We start from the raw sequence: 16534 nt of genomic DNA, 5'->3' as shown, positions 1-16534 counted from the left end.
AGATAATTATATAAGATTTTGTAAAAAAATTTATATAATTTAATGATCACTGTATATAAACAATCTAATAAAAAAATATTTTAATTTAAAAATTTACAATCATGAATGTTTTTCTTAGATATAAAAATATTAAACGTAAGTAAAAAGTAAAATTGTAATTAAACATGTATTAGCTATTGTATATAGATGAAAATAATAGTAATATATAATATTTTGCCAGTATATCGATATTAATATTATTTTAGCTGTATTTATGTATCATATTTCATATTAAGAAATTTTTCGGATTTGTGTTACAGTATTTCTATATAATAATAAAATAACCTAGGTAAATATTTGTGCATATTATAGTAATATAAATTCTTTGCCTGTTAAACGTAAAATTAAACGTGTATTAAAAAAATGATTTTTAAATTACAGTTTATATTTACAGTTACTGGTTTCAGCCTATTAAATCTTGACTGCATAAGAATTTTTATTTGGCAATAATAAACCTGAAATTTTGCAATATCTTGCGCTAACGAAATAAGACATTCCATATATCATTACACGATATTTTCCTTTCAAATATTGTATATGACTAAAGAAATCGAAATAATTAATAAATATAATGCAATAAAAATATTTTTATCTCTTGTATATTTACTTTTTCGTCGAATGTAAATTTAACAAAGTATTGTCAAATTTCAGGTTCACTATTGCCAAATGCTTCTTATGCAGCCAGGATTTAATAGACTGTAACCATTTATCGTAAATATAAACTTTAATTTAAAAATTGCTTTTTTAATAATACTTTTAATTTTACATTTAACAGGTAAAGAATTTATATTACTATAATATTCACAAATATTTATATAGGTTATTTTTTTATTATATAGAAATACTGTAACACAAATCCGACAAATTTCTTAATATAAAATGTGATACATAAATACAACTAAAATAATATTAATATTGATGTACAAGCAAAATATTATACATTACTATTATTTTCATCTATATAACTACATGTTTAATTACAGTTTTTCTTTTTAACTTAATTTTATATAATATAATTATATATATACAGGGTGTCCCATTTTAATCTCCTCAGGCAAATATCTCAAAAACCAAGCCCGGAAGAGAAAAATGTTTCAGACAAAAGTTGTTTGGTTTCGAGGGAGCCATAAGATGGTACCATTGGTTTGACGTTGGAAAATCATTTGAAGATCATGTGAAGGTCAACTTTAAAATCTTAAATGGAAACTCCCATTTTTTATTTAGTATTCTTGTAGCTGACATCGAGAGCTTTCCAAAACACTATAATAAAGTATTTTTTTATTCAGCACTTTTTGAGTTATTTTATATTTTAATCTGACATCTTTTGATATAAAAAATTAAATATTTCATAAAATAGTTAGTTTTTGATAATCTTACGGTAAGATAGTACCGGCAACATAACCAGAGATAGTAAATCGTGTATATTAGTTCTCAAGAAGTTTTAGTAGAAAAAAGGTTCATCAAAAATATTTTGAAAACGTCTCGAATTTAGCTACACGAATATAATAAAAAATAGGCATTTTTGTGGAAGATTTTTGTTCACGGAGCTTTTCAAGGTCATTCAAAATTCACAAATAATGTCACCAACTAACAGATTTTGTAAAACCCTACTATGTTTGTTTCAAACATTTTTCAAAAAAATCAATACCTTCCGAGATTTAACTATTCGGCAGTCCGAATTTTTCATGTTTGACTGGTTATAACTCGATAACTGTCCATTATTAAGCTTTGTGCCCATTACATCTTTTGTTCAGTAGGTCATAAGCTACAACATATGTAAAAACCAATTGATTTGACCGGGACAGATTTTCCATATGATTAGTGCGGGGTTCTTTATATTTTTATATTATTATATTATTATTACTTTACTATTATTTTTTTCTAACAGCTTTATTTCAAATATATTAATATTTTTATAAAATAATTACCAATTGAAATTAATATTTGGAAATTACTAATTTAAAAAAATTTATAAATTTTTCATACCAATAATATTATTAATCATAGTACAAAAAATAACTTAAAAATCAACGCATAACTAATATTATTGTTTATTTGTTTATAATGTAAAAATTAATAATTTTTAGAATAAATACAATTTCCCGGTAATATGAAATATAAAGAAAAATCTATAAATTAATTAATATGTAAATTGATAATATTAATATACTTACTCAATAGATTTACTAAAATTTTACGTTTTTAACACATCGTTAACATCCATAATAAATCCCGATACGGATGAACTTCTCGCCCATATACTTTATACACACTAATTTAGAAATCACTCTTTTACAACACACTTTTCGTATTGTAACTGTACGTTCAACAAATTCAGTCTACATAAGATGCACAAATATTCATATAATGTGTTATTTTGTTGCTATCGGAACTCTGTAAAATAAGAATGATGAATTTCTTATTAATTATAATACGGACGAACTTCATACGCTATGCACGCACTTTCCACATCATTAGAACATTTCTTTTTATTCTTTTTTAAGGCCAACGCATAAGCTTTTCCGTAACACGTTACGTTACGTTAAGTACTGACTGTAAATTTAAATTCGTACGTAATCTTAAACTTCAGTCAACGCACAAAGACAATCGTAACGTAGTATGCTGTTGTTACATTCCATTTTTTTTTAAAAGAAAATATTTACGGAAAAGCTTGTGCGGTGGCCCTCTCTCTTTCTCTACTGCTTATTCTTCCTCTCCTTTAATTTTAAATAAACTATCCTTTTTTTGCCTTCGCTCTTTCTTTCTCTCTTTCTCTCTCTGTCTTAAAATTAAATAAAATAGATAATATTAATAATTTTTAATAATATTTCTTAATAATATTTAACAATATATTTAATAATACTAAACAATATTACTACTTGATATTATGTTTATTCTCCTTCTTTTTTCCTTCTATCTCTTTCTCTCTCCTTCCCACTCTTTTGCTTATACTTCCTCTTCTTTAATTTTAACTCTCTCTCTCTCTTTCTCTACTGCTTACTATTCATCTTCTTTAATTTTAAATATACTATCCTTTTTTGTGCCTTCGCTCTTTCTTTCTCTCTTTCTCTCTCTCTCTCTCTCTCTCTCTCTCTCTCTCTCTCTCTCTCTTAAAATTAAATAAATTAGATAAAATTAATAATTTTTAATAATATTTCTTAATAATATTAAACAATATATTTAATAATACTAAACAATATTACTACCTGACATTATATTTATTCTCCTTCTTTTTTCCTTCTGTCTCTTTCTCTCTCCCTACCACTCTTATAATTATACTTCATCTTCTTTAATTTTAACTCTCTTTCTCTCTCTCTCTCTCTCTCTCTCTCTCTCTGCGTAATAAAAGAGGAATTTGTTGATATAATAAATAATTCTTTGAAGGAAGGTTGCTGTCCAAAAGGTTGGAAAACGTCTACAATAATACCGATTCCAAAAATAGAGAAAGCTAGAAAAGCAAGTGAATTTAGGCCTATAAATATGTTACCAATATTTGAAAAAGTGTTAGAATTAGTAGTTAAAAAGCAAATTGAAACGTATTTGGAAGATAACTGTATTATAACAGAACATCAGTCGGGCTTTAGAAAACAGTATTCGTGTGAAACAGCGATTCAAACAGTCATTGATGAGTGGAAATTGATAGTGAGGCAAAAATGGTAGAGGTAATTTTCATGGATCTTAAGCGAGCCTTTGAAACAATAGATAGAGAAAGATTATTCGAGAAATTATATCAATATGGAATTAGGGGAATGGTTATAGAATGGTTAAGATCATATTTAAAGGATAGAACACAGCAGGTTCAATTTAACAATAAATGGTCTAAATTAATGACCACAGAATATGGAGTACCGCAAAGATCTGTATTAGGACCTTTATTATTTATAGTATATATAAATGATATAATAAAAATCTGTCCAGAAGGATGTAGTATAAAAATGTTTGCAGATGATACGTTAATATATGTAACTGGAGAAAGCAGCGCGGAATTAGAGGGCAAAATGAATATGGAATTTACTATAGTAGAAGAATGTATGAAGGATAGGTAGAAGGATGAATATAAATAAGTTAAAAATGAATGCAGGAAAAACGAAATATATGATTGTTAGAAGTATAAGAAAAGAACTGCGAGGTAATATAACATTGAAATGTTTGGATGGAACTGAGATTGAACGTGTGGAAATAATGAAATACCTAGGCATAATTATTGACGATAGACTACGATTTAAGGACCACTGTGATTATATGCTAAAGAAAATAGGGAAAAAAACGAGTTTTTTGAATAGAATAGATAATTATATATCGGCATACACTAGATGTATTGTATATAAGACAATTATAGCACCTCACTTTGAGTATTGTGCGACGCTGTTAATTGATATGGGAGAAACACAGCTGAGTAAATTGTAAAAAGCACAAAACCGGGCCATGAGGATCATATTGCAATGTGATAGACATACCAAAGTGGAGCGTATGCTGCAAGCGCTGCAGTTTATGTCCATAAAACAGAGGCTATATTATAATGTGTGTATATTTATTTTTAAGGTTTTAAGGAACATGTTACCGGAGCAATTAAGAAATAGGTTAGAAATTGTGGGAAATCAGAGTAAAAGGCAAACACGACAAGCTGGGGATATTGCAATAAAATATTGCAGAACAAGGAGTGCGCAAAAGAGTATGTTTTACGAAGGAGTGAAAATGTATAACGCCTTGCCAGCTGAAATAAAGGGGAATGAAAGAATTGTGCCGTTTAAGCGAATGTTAAAGGAGTATATTGTGATTAATGTAAACTAGATTTGTAGTACAAATAGCTGAGAAAGCTAATAAAGATCAATCAATCAATCAAAAAATCTCTCTCTCTCTCTCTCTCTCTCTCTCTCTACTGCTTATTCTTCATCTTCTTTCATTTTAAATAAGCTATCCGTTTTTGCCTTTGCTCTTCCTTTCTCTCTTTCTCTCTCTGTCTTAAAATCAAATAAAATAGATAATATTAATAATTTTTAATAATATTTCTTAATAATATTTAACAATATATTTAATAATACTAAACAATATTACTACTTGATATTATGTTTATTCTCCTTCTTTTTTCCTTCTGTCTCTTTCTCTCTCTCTCCCACTCTTTTGTTTATACTTCATCTTCTTTAATTTTAACTCTCTCTCTCTCTCTCTCTCTCTCTCTCTCTCTACTGCTTATTCTTCATCTTCTTTAATTTTAAATAAACTATCCTTTTTTGCCTTCGCTCTTTCTTTCTCTCTTTCTCTCTCTCTTTCTTAAAATTAAATAAAATAGATAATATTAATAATTTTTAATAATATTTCTTAATAATATTGAACAATATATTTAATAATATTCAGTAGCCATAAGCGTAATGTTTTTCTCTTCTCATTATTCACTACCTCCTATACCTGTCCCTCTCTGTTCGCCTCACACACTCACTTCTTCCATCTTTTGTTTTTCTCCTTTTTCTTACTTCTCATATAATTTATTATATTCCAATCTTTTCGTCCTGAACCTCGCTCTTTCACTCATCCCTCCATCCCTCCTTCTCTTTTCCTTCTTCTCCCTCATCTTTACAATTTCTTCCTATATCTATCCACTCATTTTTCATTTTTCTCCACCATCACTTTATTTTCCCCACTCCTAAATTCTCTGTATACCTTTTTCTATCATCTTCCTTGCACACTTCCCTTTCCTGTCTTTCCTCTCTCTTCTTCTTCTTTTTAATCGAAACATAATCATAATCATAAACATGATCGTTTAAAATATGATCTATTACAGATTTGTCCCTTCCTCCCGTGTATGTCCACTTTAAATAAATATCTCTTAGAAAATGTCAGTTAGTTTCTTAATTATGAATTATTCATATTTTTCATATTGTAGGATTCCTCAGTTGAACGACCATCCAAGCATAATCGATACAGTGGCGTGTCTTTTTGAATTCAAGCCTTCAAAAATTATTAGTTTGATCCTTTTTCCTTGATTTTCATTTCTACTTCTAAAAGTGATAAGTGCATATTAATAATTGCAATTAAAATGGTACAGAAACATAATCATTAATTTAATTAAATCAAACATTTGTAACAAAAATTCCTTCAATTTTCATGCATTTACTTTATCATGTCTTTACATCATTACAACGTAATCATATATATCATTCATTCGTTTTTCGTTACGCTTTATCAATCGAATATTTCTTTATAAACATAATTTTTTATTTTTTTGGACAGATTATTATGCCCTAAATAAACTTTCAACGAATCCCAAGAACGAATTCGTGAAAATGCGACATACAGTTGTCCATGATTAAAAACATCTTTTCGGAGATCTACTGCAATTTTATCGAAAGTCTGTCCTTGTGATTTATTTATGGTCATAGCAAATGCTAGTTTCACCGGAAATTGTCTTCTTTTGAAAGTAAATGGATATACATTTCCGCAATACAAAGTGATATGATTAAGAAAAACAATTTCTCCAATCTTATTACCTGTTAAAATTTTACAACGCAAAAAGTTATTATCTAAATCTAAAACTAATAGTCTGGTACCATTGCATAAACCTTCACTGATAATAAGATTTTTAATAAGCATGACAATAGTATATTTTTTAAGCGTAATTCATGAGATGGAAGACACGTTGGATTTAAAGAATTGAGATATTCTATCGGAATTATTTCATGTATATCTTCATTATCTCCAGTCGTTTCAAGAGTATCCACACTTGTATAAACTCTCTCTGTCGTTTCATCTAGCAAACTTACTACCTTTTCATTTATTTCATCAACATCGATATTCCTTGCAGATAATATAACGTGATTAGCCATAGTTTTATATTGTTTACGTATTATAATGTCTCCATACATGTCTTTAACTATATCCGAGTTTGCGTTTGCTATACATTTTTCTGGAATGTGAACATTATCTGAGTTATCATTTAAGGAACCATTACCTAAATTTAGTAAAAATTGTGCAAATTCTTTTTCGTGTGGTAAAGTTCTCATATTTTGTGTCAATGAAAATATTTTAAATTGTTTCCGTAGAATACTAAATTTTATCGATAAATTTATAATCTCACAACGCGTAGCTCTTTCTTTTACAGTTTTACACAATAATTGTCTAAAATCTCCAAGAAGAACGATTTTACCACCAAAATATAAATCATTTTGCATTATATCGCGTAATGTTCGATGCATTATGTTATAATATTGTACTTAGTTATAATCTTTTCTTGAATACTATAATTTAATCTTAGTTCTTTTGTATTATATTGTTCTATGATTTAGCAGTTGTGGTAGATGGCGATAGTTGTGTGACGCGTTTCCCTGTGCGCATGTGTCGTTAATCCTTAGGGAGTTTTCTTTCTTCCTTTCTTTATACACACTCACTTCTAGTCAGTGTTGTTCGGTTAGTTCCGTTTAGTGTTTTACCCTTAAGGTTGCTGTTTGTAATATTGATATATATTATTCTGTGCATTAATTAATCTCTCTCTGATTATATAGTAAGGGTCTTATAAATAATATTCTGCTTTGTTCAATAAACCCAGGAAGTGTTTATTATTATAACCATTATAATTTATAATAGGTTATGGGCTCAGTACGCTTCCACTGCGCGCAATTTTATTAAGTAGAATAGTGAATTGTCTGTGCAGTTGTATCTCGAGTGAATATAGTGATATTTCGAGACGAGCATACGCCTGTAAAACTCGATTCACGACAATTTCAGTAAGAGAGAAAGAAAGGAAGCAGTTGAAAGATTATAAAATAAAATCAGACAAAAATGGCAACGTCTAGTAATGAACTTGCTGTTATTAAGAAATTGTCGGGACAGGACAACTTTTCAGTCTGGAAATTTCAATTAATGCTCATAATGCAAGAAAAAGGATTTGATGGTGTCCTTGATGGAACTGAGCTTAGGCTGATAGAGCAAGAACAACTGGATAACTGGCTGAGAAAAGACAAAGGCGCAAGAAGATTAATTGGCTTAACAGTCGAGGAAAATGTGATTAATCTCATCATGGGATGTGATTCTGCAAATGAGATGTGGGAGACAATTCTAGGACTCTATGAAAAGAAGTCGGGTCAACGAATTGTAAGTCTATATAGACAGCTGCATAATTCAAGGATGACTGCGGACATGTTAATGACTGACTACATTGGAAACATCAAGAAGACGCTTAGTGCGTTGAAAGCGGCAGCAGGTAAGATCGAGGATCTGAATGTGATTGCGATCATTCTGGATGGCTTGCCGTCGAGTTTCGTTCATTTCTGTACTACATGGGATAATAAACCTGATGTAGATCAGACGCTTGACAGATTGTATAATGCGCTAATGAATGCTGACGAGCGTTTACAGAAACATGATGATGTAATGATGGCTTTAGCAGCGTCAAGGTCAACAAAATCCAGGAATTTTGAGCCTAAGGAAACAAAGAACAAATCAAAGGTTAGCAATAATACAAAATTTACAGGAAAATTTGTTGGTAAATGCCATCACTGTCATAAACCAGGACATAAGAAAGCAGATTGCTTTCTATTTAAGAAAACAGAAAACGAATTTAAGTCAAAAGACGACAAGAAGCAAGGTATAACTTTTCTATGTAATTCTGGTGAAGCAAACACAGTTATGAGTTCACAGGATTGGATAGCAGACAGTGGAGCAAGCTACCATATGGCATTTGATCGAAAAATGTTCTGCTCGATAGAAGAAGAAGAAACTCATGAGACAATTGGTCTAGCAGATAATAGAAGACTATCAGTTAAAGGAATCGGTCAAGTAAAAGTTGAAGCCTGGGTAAATGACCAGTGGAAGACCGTAACTATTAGTGATGTTCGTTGGATACCAGAATTAGGTAAAAATTTATTTAGTTTTAAAGCCGCAACAAATTACAATTTTGAGATAATAACAAGTAAGCAGCAGATTAAGGTAATTAAAGATAAACAAGTCTATGCTTATGGATTATGGGACCGCAATATATACAAAATGAAATTTAGACCAGTGTGGCCATCACAAGCGTGTATAGCTCAAAAGATGTCACTAAAGCTATTGCATGAAAGAATGGGCCATGCAAGTGTTGATACATTGCGTAAAATGATCAAAAATAATTCAGTCACTGGTATCGAGCTTAATGATGAAACAACTTTCTTCTGTGAAACATGCCAGTATGGTAAACAGGCAAGAAGACCGTTTCATTCAGTGATTCCAAAGGATGTAAAACCAGGAGAGATTACACATACGGATGTATGCGGCCCGATCGAAGAAGTAGCACTGAATGCTGGTAGATACTTCATGGTTTTGAAGGATGAAGCAACTGACTTTCGAACAGTGTATATACTACGCAATAAAGAAGAGGTAAGTCAACGAATAATCGAATACTGCAATATGGTTAAAACAAAATTCGGTTCAAAGATCAAGATAATTAAATCAGATAACGGTCGCGAATTTGTCAATGGATTCCTGCTCGGACAATTTAAGAAAAGAGGAATTATACACGAAACAACAGCACCGCATAATCCCGAGCAAAATGGGAAGGCAGAACGAGTAATTAGAACGTTGATGGAAAGTGCTCGTTCAATGTTGTTCGCAAGAAAGGTACCAAAATATTTGTGGAATGAGGCTGTGTTGACGGCAGCTCAAGTTTTAAATCGGATTACTACTGTGAGAAGCGGAAACAGTACACCTTTTGAACTATGGCATAAGAAAAAACCAGATATTTCAAACATTCATGTGTTTGGTTCAGTATGTTATTCGCAGCTGCCGAAAGTACTACGACGTAAACTAGACAAAAAGGCAGTTCAACGAATCTTTGTTGGGTACCAAGGAGAGTCGAATAATTATAAACTATTTGATCCCGAAACACGCAAGTTTACGCATGCAACAAATGTAAAATTTGATGATGAAGAAGTTGGGAACTTCGAATTTGCTACTGTTACAGTGGGAGATAATATGACTCCTGGGAATGAAAAATCAATGGATCCAACCAACGACAAAGACGATAATGAACAAGATGAAGACTTATTGGAAAAGGAAGAACTCGAACAAAAAAAACTAAATATAAGAACACTGAGGCCACGTGAAACGTTAAAACCACCGACGAGGTTTAGTCACGTGTTATTGGCAATTGATGAGCCGCAAACTTATGCTGAAGCAATATCAGGTTCAGAGGCAGAGCAATGGAAGAAGGCGATCAATGAGGAAGTAGAATCGCATCTCAAGAACTGCACGTGGTGTGAAGAGGAAATGCCTGTGAACCGAAAAACTATTGATTGTCGATGGGTGTTTAAATTAAAACAGACGCCAGGTGAAGAAGATCGCTTCAAAGCACGCTTAGTTGCTCGAGGATTTACTCAGCGTAAGGGTATAGATTACGAAGAAGTATACGCGCCAGTGGCCCGATCGGAAAGTTGCCGAGTTTTATTTGCCAAGGCAGCAAAAGAAAACCTCGAAATGATGCAGTTTGATATTAAAACTGCTTTCTTGTATGGTGAACTGCAAGAAGATATTTGGATCAAACTACCAGATGGACCATGGCCGAAAGGACATCGTATAAAGTTACAAGAAAGTTTATATGGATTAAAACAATCACCAAATTGTTGGAATCGAAAATTCGATGAAGTACTCCTGAGTTTTTCCATGGAGAGGTCAAGCGCGGATGACTGCATTTACATCGGACGCAGAGGTAAGCACTTAATTTACTTGGCACTGTATGTTGACGATGAACTGGTCATGAGCGATTCAATGGATATCTTGACTCAATTTTTAAACGATCTTAAACAAGCCTTCGAAATCAAGATCAAGAAACCGCAATTCTTTGTAGGTTTTGAAATCGAACGAGATCGAGAAAAAAGGATGATTAAACTTCACCAAAGTTCTTATATTGAAAAATTAATCGAGAGGTTTCGAATGGAAGATGCAAAACCTTCATTAATACCAGTAGACTCATCTATCAAATTATCAAAGGAAATGTGTCCACACAGTAATGAATAGAAGGAAGAGATGCGGCACAAACCTTATAAGGAGCTACTAGGGTCCTTACAGTTTGCAGCTAATATGACACGACCAGATATAGCGTTTGGCATAAATTTACTAAGTCGATTCAAGGAAAATCCAGGTCTTCAACATTGGAAAGCAGCCAAACAAATCGTTCAATATTTGAAAGGTACAATCGAACAAGGGATTATTTACAACAGATCAAATGAAGACGAAATGAACTTGAAAGGCTATTCTGACGCGGATTGGGCGAGCGATTAGGATGATCGCAAATCAACGAGTGGCTACATTATGATAATGTGCGGTGGACCAATCGCATGGACTTCTAGAAAACAGGAGGTGAATGCACTTTCGACGCTAGAAAGTGAATATGTTGCAGCTGCAGCAGCATTACAGGAACTGATTTGGCTACGGCGATTGATTGTTTCTCTTAATAATAATCAGAACATATTTGTGTTATTATGTGATAATCAAGGTACAATTCGATATAGCGAAACTAATCGATTTCATCGCCGCACTAAGCATATTGATAATAAGTGGAATTTTGTTAAAGAGGAAATTCAGAGCGGTAGAGTAGAAATGAAATACGTATCAACTGAATATCAATTAGCCGACATTTTAACAAAAGGACTAGCCCGAGGACGCTTTAATTTTCTCAAAGAACTTTTGTCTTTGCGTGTATAACTAAGTAGTGGGAGTGTTATAATATTGTACTTAGTTATAATCTTTTCTTGAATACTATAATTTAATCTTAGTTCTTTTGTATTATATTGTTCTATGATTTAGCAGTTGTGATAGATGGCGATAGTTGTGTGACGCGTTTCCCTGTGCGCATGTGTCGTTGATCGCCTTAGGGAGTTTTCTTTCTTCCTTTCTTTATACACACTTACTTCTAGTCAGTGTTGTTCGGTTAGTTCCGTTTAGTGTTTTACCCTTAAGGTTGCTGTTTGTAATATTGATATATATTATTCTGTGCATTAATTAATCTCTCTCTGATTATATAGTAAGGGTCTTATAAATAATATTCTGCTTTGTTCAATAAACCCAGGAAGTGTTTATTATTATAACCATTATAATTTGTAATACATTATTTCTAATATATAACGTGATGCCATAGGAGCTTTGTCTATAATGAAAACATCCACAAGTTTTAAATTTTTAGCCTCTTTAGATTGAGCTTTAATGTTCGATGTAGAATCGGTGAAAAGAGGTACAGGTAACCCAAAAACTTTGTGTATCGTTTTTCCATTTGGAAGTAATGTCGCAGCAATACCGGTAAATGCCATTATACTAACTATTTTTCCTCTACTTTTAAATAGATAATACAAGGTCGTATAAATAAAAGTTTTACCAGAACCACCTGGACCATCGATATAAAAACAGCTATCATTATTGTTACTTGTTGCTGCTACTAAAATAGTATCAACAATTTCTTTTTGTTCTATGCTTAATTGTTCATATTGTCGCATACCTATTGATGTATCCTCCTCAATCTGTTCTTCATCGTTTATTTCTTGTTCATCCTCTGTTTTTTGTTCCATTTTAGGAAAATTAGCAATATTCGATCCTTCCATTTGAAGCAAATTAATAATATTAATAATATTAATAATATTATAAACTTTTTTTATTCCTATTTCAGGTCCAAATCGTCTTGTATAATCTTCCGACATATCTTTTTTAAACTCATCCCATAACTTCTCCGGATGAACTGGTTGACAATGAATCAAAATTCGCACGAACAAATTACGAAGTCGTTTTGGCAAACTTTTGCTTCATTCATTGCACGGTATCATTTTCATCATCTTCTATGAGTCCTAATGCCAAATATGCGGCGGTGAAAGTTTGATGAATCTCGTTATTAACTGTTCTTAATTCTTGAAAACTCGTAGTTCCTTTAACATGTAGTAAAAGTATACGTAAATGAAACAACTCTATCTGAGACGGGCTAACGGAATAAATACGACCGATACAATTAAAGTATCTTTGACGTTTCTTCCAGCGATTAATAGTTCTGCCATTAATTGTAACTTTTTTAAATACATAATGAGATGGAATATCACTGTATAAATATTGTTTCGCTTCCTTATCTCGAATATTTAACTCAAAATAATCTAACAACATTGTTACTCGTTCTACAGCAGATCTTATTGCATCATTATTAGTATTGTCATCGATTATCATATTATGTTCGTTTGATAAATGAACCGGTAAACGAAATATAGAGTGACTTTTTTCTTGCAGGGGGTTTGCTTAAAATACGCCAACATGCTTCCACGGGCCCGACATATCGAGCTTCGATAAAATCTTGAATTTCATCATGAATTATTGTTTTATCTATATTTTCTCCAATGATTATAGACGCAGCATCGTGACCTTTATAAATATATTTATACAAATATTTTACAGATCGTATACTCGAAACTATTTCAACATTAATATGGCTATTAAATAAAAGTAAGAGCGTTGGATTAAATGGAACAACGTATCGATTATCAACAATATATCGTTCAGGTCTTTCGTACAGTAATCCATTATTTCTTCGACGATATTACGGATAACCATCCTCATCCATAGTCGTCTCAGGTCGAAATGATTTTGGAAAGTGTTTCGAACATGTATCGTTTATCAAACACCAATCTCCACATGCCCATGAATCATATGTTTTATTACAACATTATGTAAACTTTCATTTTCATTAGGATCAGGAATTTCTGCGGAAATAAATTTATCAACTATTTCAGAATTTGATATTTTGCAATTCTGTTTTAATGTAATTAACAAATGTATATGTGGTAATCCACGTTTTTGAAATTCTATTACATAAACGTATGTCAAAACATCACCAAAAAATTTTTGTCTAACGATAACATCGATTAAATAATCCTTTTTTATATTAAATACACGAGCACATATATCTGGCCTATCTGCAGGTTGTTGATTCTGAAGTAAATTCTCTTTAATTTCGCGCCAATTTGGATTACAAGTCATAGTAACGAAGATATCTGGTTTTCCATATTTTCGAACAATAGCCATGGCATCTTGATAATGTTGCAACATATTACGCGGTGAACCCACAAATGTCGATGGAAGTATAATCATTTTTCCAATGTGAGCATCGTTATTATTGGCGGCGTTTGCTAAATAATCAATTAATCCTTGATAAATCTCAGCTCGCAATTGTTTTTGATTCTGTTTACAATAATTAATTCGATCTTTTTCAATTTTTATATAACTATCTACAAGCCATTGCTGAAATAATCGTCTTCCCATGATAAAAATATTAAAATTATCACGTATAGCTATTCGATATTTTACGTATGCAGCTCTACTTATTCGTTTATTACTATTGTTGCGTTGTAAATTACCATGCCAACCTTGATTACCATATGGGTAATATAATGGATAAAGCCATGGCTCTACATTTGGATCCATCGTACTGACTTGTTGTAATGTTTTATTACTTTTATTATAAATTGTCACGTAAGTTTCTGGAATTTCACCATCTGCCGTAGTAGAAAAAACAGCTGCAACTTCATTTATCTTTTGCACATTGTATCGGCCACGATCGATACCCTTTTTTGTTAAAAACCCCAATTGTAATTCACGTATACTGTTATTTTCAGTTGTTTGCTGCTGCATTTGAATTTCTTCGTGCATCATTCGATAAGATTGTGCGAAAATGTTATTCGTACGCATCATATTATCTATTGAATGTAAAATTTCTTCATCAAGTCTTAAACTTTCAAGTCGCGCGATTCGGCTAGCCAGCGATTGAATTCCATGCCCCTGTTGTAACATCTCGTGTCGGTACTGTTCTTCCAACTACTCGAGACATTTAAGGCATGTTCTTTCCCATAACTCACATGCACACACCGAGTTCACCTGTATGAAATCCTCCCATAGAAATTGTTCTAATTCCACAAAATGTTCGGAGGCCCCCATATTTCCTATTTAAGTCTTTTCACAACACAAGTTTTGTCCAGCTTATACAGTGCAAATTGGGCACATATTGCAGGGCATTATCTGGTACAGCGGTTTTCCACATTCTCTGCAAAACGATCCCAGGATTAGTTCATAAATTGTACTTTCATGCTCTCGCACAACACGAATATTCGAAAATAAATCTGAAATACGCATAAAACAGCATGTGCAAAATTTTTTGTTGTCTTCACTTTTATAATAAAAGTATATACAGCACATTTTTACGGCACCTAAACTATTTATTTCAACTCGGTTTAAAGTACTTTGATTTATGTCCGTAATAACACTACTGCAATCACTATTGTAATCGGAATCCTCAGAAAGTATGCGGTCTTCGTCTGATGAATCGTCCGACAAAATCTCAATTTCCATCAAGTTGTCATCTTCGAGAATGACATCCTCATCTTCAATAATAATAACTTCTTGATCAGCCATAACACATATTGTTAAGATCGTCGTAAGGATGAAGACGGTTGCGTATTATACCGTTACACACTCCTCTCGATTATATATTGTAGTTTCATATCTTTTGTCTCCTTCTAACTGGAGTATCACGTCTCATCTACCTCATCATTTTTCTACATCTTTAGCAGAGTGTGTCGAGAGAAAGATTTAAGTTTTGCAGACTGTGCATATCTATTACACAGTTTTATTCATACATAAAGGATAGGATAAATAATTAAATTCACAGATAATTAGTAAAATCACTTATTTATTACAAGCCTCGTGAAGAATATCATTTACAGCACATGTCAATAACTCGCAATCTATGAGCGATTCGCTGTTAAACATATCACTTTCATGTATAGTTTTTGTAGCGTCGCATACATTAGCGATATTATTCTGTTGTAAAACAGTTACAAATTGTTTGAATTTTTCATTTACAGTATGCGTATTTTCGCATAACCAGTAATACATATGATCTATACATTTTTCAAAATCGAATAAATAGAATAGAGTTGGCGGCTTCATATATAAAGAATTATTTGATAATCCAATTTTTATAATATTCGAATCAGATATTTTAACCACTTCGAATGTCAAATTTCGAATCCTCAATGGGATTTCAGCCGATTGTAGAAGCCGTTCAATGTCCGCACGTTTCTGCATTAGCGATTTTCACGTTTCAAAGGGCAATATTATTTGATTGCCCCGATTATCGCCGAGAACCAATTCCACGCAAGATACAGCTCCAACGTTTATTCCAATGTCCAAATATTTGTACGACGTCGGAGTTAAGGCGTATCGTCTTCCGAGTATACGAACCGCGCGACGAGACTCGGATGAAATGCTAGGGAGTAAAAACAATATTATTTATATAAATATTTAAAAAGTATAAAAAATATTTAAAAAGTATAAAAATTTTTAAAGTTAATTAAAACTTACTTGTTACATTTCTTCTTACACGGTGAAGTTTCATCAGCATCTTGAATCGGAACGTAATAATTTATGCGGCTTCCTTCAGTGGGATACATTTTTATATGAACCTTTCACACAAGTGGTTGATGCAATACTGAACGTATTGAACATA

General features: G+C 31.9%; 1 protein-coding gene across 1 annotated transcript in view; it reads right to left on the bottom strand.

The window, feature by feature from the left end:
• The window catches only part of LOC138941177 (uncharacterized), a 40982-nt gene that overhangs the window by 1046 nt on the left and 23402 nt on the right, over positions 1-16534 (bottom strand). The gene's annotated exons all lie outside the window — the stretch shown is intronic.

This window comes from Polyergus mexicanus, unplaced genomic scaffold, assembly GCF_030449975.1.
Source record: "Polyergus mexicanus isolate NDT 795.1 unplaced genomic scaffold, iyPolMexi1.0 SCAF_18, whole genome shotgun sequence".
In the NCBI taxonomy this organism is placed as follows: domain Eukaryota; kingdom Metazoa; phylum Arthropoda; class Insecta; order Hymenoptera; family Formicidae; genus Polyergus; species Polyergus mexicanus.
Note: the sequence above shows the minus strand (reverse complement) of the source record. Positions and strands in the feature narration are given on the sequence as shown.